Raw genomic sequence first — 3,500 nt, forward strand, 5'->3', positions numbered from 1 at the left:
CAATAAAAAGAAAAACGGCAAAAAAAGATTGAGACAGTTATGAATTCCATTCAGTTTCCTTTACTTGATCGAACAGCCAAAAATTCAGTTATTTCAACTACATTAAATGATCTTTCAAATTGGTCAAGACTCTCTAGTTTATGGCCGCTTCTCTATGGTACCAGTTGTTGCTTCATTGAATTTGCTTCACTAATAGGCTCACGATTCGACTTTGATCGTTATGGACTAGTACCAAGATCGAGTCCTAGACAAGCAGATCTCATTTTAACAGCAGGAACAGTAACAATGAAAATGGCCCCCTCCTTAGTGAGATTATATGAGCAAATGCCTGAACCAAAATATGTTATTGCTATGGGAGCATGTACAATTACAGGAGGGATGTTCAGTACCGATTCCTATAGTACTGTTCGCGGAGTCGATAAGCTAATTCCTGTAGATGTCTATTTGCCGGGCTGTCCACCTAAACCGGAAGCAATTATAGATGCTATAACAAAACTTCGTAAGAAAATATCTCGAGAAATCTATCAAGATCGAATGAAGTCTCAACGAGCGAATCGGTGTTTTACTACCAATCACAAGTTTCGTGTTGGACGCAGTATTCATACTGGAAATTATGATCAAAGATTCCTTTCTCAACCACCATCTACTTCATCGATCCCTACTGAAACGGAAACGCTTTTCACATACAAAAATTCAGTCTCTTCCCACGAATTAGTGAATTCGGCAGGATTCTTTGGTACAAAATAAAAAATAGCAGGTCAATCTTCATCAATTTCATCGCAAATGTGAAATACTTATACAAATCAAAATGAAGGAGAGATAAAAAAGATGCAGAGTTTTTTGTCTGTTTGGCTAGTCAAGCATGGGATAATTCATAGATCTTTGGGCTTTGATTACCAAGTAAACTCACACTTAATGAGGGAGTGCATGGTATCCTCATGAAAAATATTACTCATAGGGCATGTAACTCACCTCCACTCTCCTTATAACCAAGTTTGAAGTTGTAGGTAGAATATCACTAATAGCTCTCCATATATAAGAATGTCTTCCATTTAGGGTAACTTAATTTTCTACGGGGAATTACATTTAGTAAACCCATTTGAACTATAGGTAAACTATAACCACCTTTCCGACGGACCACAGCGAATTAACTCCCATGGTTCCTTGTAGCCGAAAATATCTTCCTCATGAATCAGCCCTTAATCAACCACACTAATATTTCTCCCTATAACAAATTCGAACAGAAACCCAATGGAATCTCCATAATGCATGCAGTTTTGTTTCGATCGGGCAGCTAGCATGGAGAGTGGATATTAATTTACTATGTACGGATTGGAGTAGTAATTTATAGCATTTCCAAAGCCTAGCTACGTACTTCTATCCTATAATAGTCGGTTAGGAAGAATATAGAAGTCGGTTATTAAAATGACTACAATATCCTTATTTATTAGCTACTCTATAAATTACAAAAATACTGAGTATTAGGTATTATAGGGGTATCAATGTAATTTAAATTCATTATTATTACAAAAGAGATAATAATACTCAACCCTAAAACCTAAACCCTAAAATAGCCGGCCAACTATCTCATAATACTCAAATTAGTAGTCAATCTATACTATAAATAAAAGTAAAATCCTCATATTTCATTTTTCCGCCCAAACTTTTGTAGTCAATTAATTAAATATTTTATTGGTCAAATAATTAATAAAGCTTATTTGGTAAGAAAATGTAAAATGAAAATTAACTAATATCTATTAATTGGTCATATTGTTTCTATATTCACGTATCAATACTATTAATAAAAGTAAAATCCTCTCCTTCAACTTTCTCGCAGAAACTAATATTATTAATTAATTGGTATAAAAAAAAAACTTAATAAAGTTTAATTGATAACAAAATTTTATTTACCAAATTCTGAGAATACTTAAACCATTATAAATGTGAGAATAATGAAAACAAATTCTGCGTAATTTTATAAGAAATAATATTTTATTAATTATTATTTACACCAATAATAATAATTCGAATACTTATCTATTCTTCTATATCCATACTACTATTATTTGTGTACTAATGTACATTCAGTACACAAATAATGTACATTCACTGAATACAATGTACATTATTTTATACTAAATGTACATTATTTGATAATATGGTCCACACAGCTGGGTGGACCATGGTCCACACAATAATGATTGCATGTGTACCACTGCTCTCCAAAGTGATTTTCTTAATGTTTGCCCCATGAGCGTGAAGTAGCCTGTGGGACTATCCCATGTTCACCATTTAAACTCGTTTAGTCATTTCTAATCGGTTTTGACCCATATTCGAACCCTAGCCGATTTCTTTCATTTCTTTTCATATTTTGGGTCACAATAGGCATAGATTTAGGTTACTAAACACTTTGGAGGCTTGTATTGAAGCATTTAATTTACACTTGAATTTCAAGACTTTATCTTCCATTTCAATAGATAAGTTACGTTCTATCTCCTTAATCCCTATTCCCATTTTGCTATTTACATATTATTCTTGTATTTTTATATTGTTTATGATTATGAATCGTGAGTAGTTAATTTATGTTAGTTAGTTTATGTGCTTGGGTTAGGGTTATAGTATCTATTTAGATGCTTCATTTGTGATCATTGCGTAAAGGTAGAAATGCCTAACCTAAAGTTCTTTGATATTATGAATGAATTGTGGTAGATTATTGTTAATGTATTATTGGCCACATTCATTAGCATATTTTGGAGGATTCTTGGCCTTAATGAGTGTTGCGTCAAGATTTGAAATCACTCCTTGCATAATCCCTCACATCTAGAAATCATCATTTTTCCGACTACCTAAATTAAAGTGGTCGAAAAATGCCAAAATCCGGTCAGAAACTCTTGTTCCGACCACTTTGGGGATCCGGAAAAACCTTCGTCGGTATTTTTGACCACCACATCAAGTGTTCGAAAATAGTGTCCATTTTATTAAAGTCGTCGAAAAAATTGGTCGTAAATGGGAAAGTGACGTCGCATATTTTCCAACCACCGATAAATACATTTAAGAGAGAGACTTGCAATAAAATAACTGCCTCCTGAAACAAATAAGCCATCACAAAGTAGAGATCCTTACCCAGAGAGCTTCAAATGAAGCTAAGGCATAATATTAGTAAAGAAGACATCTTCATCTTGAAATGGCACGAGAAATAATATTAGTGATGTAGTTAGTCATACATTAGCTATTTTAAATGCACATCACAATCCATCTGAAGCAGGGGAGGAACCATGGAACACCGCAACATATTTTTCAACTAGTGGGTGGAAAATGAGATCTTCAAGTAGAACCTTATCAGTGGGCAATTGTATAAGCCCTTCTTTCTCACCGCACAGAAGCTCTCTGATTATAGCAATTAGAAGAAATCATACATAGTAATGATCTGTACAGCTTAATTCTCACATGCTCTTGCAAAAAAAAAAAAAAAAAAAAAAAAAAAAAAAAAAAAAAAAAAA

This window comes from Ipomoea triloba, chromosome 5, assembly GCF_003576645.1.
Source record: "Ipomoea triloba cultivar NCNSP0323 chromosome 5, ASM357664v1".
Taxonomy (NCBI): domain Eukaryota; kingdom Viridiplantae; phylum Streptophyta; class Magnoliopsida; order Solanales; family Convolvulaceae; genus Ipomoea; species Ipomoea triloba.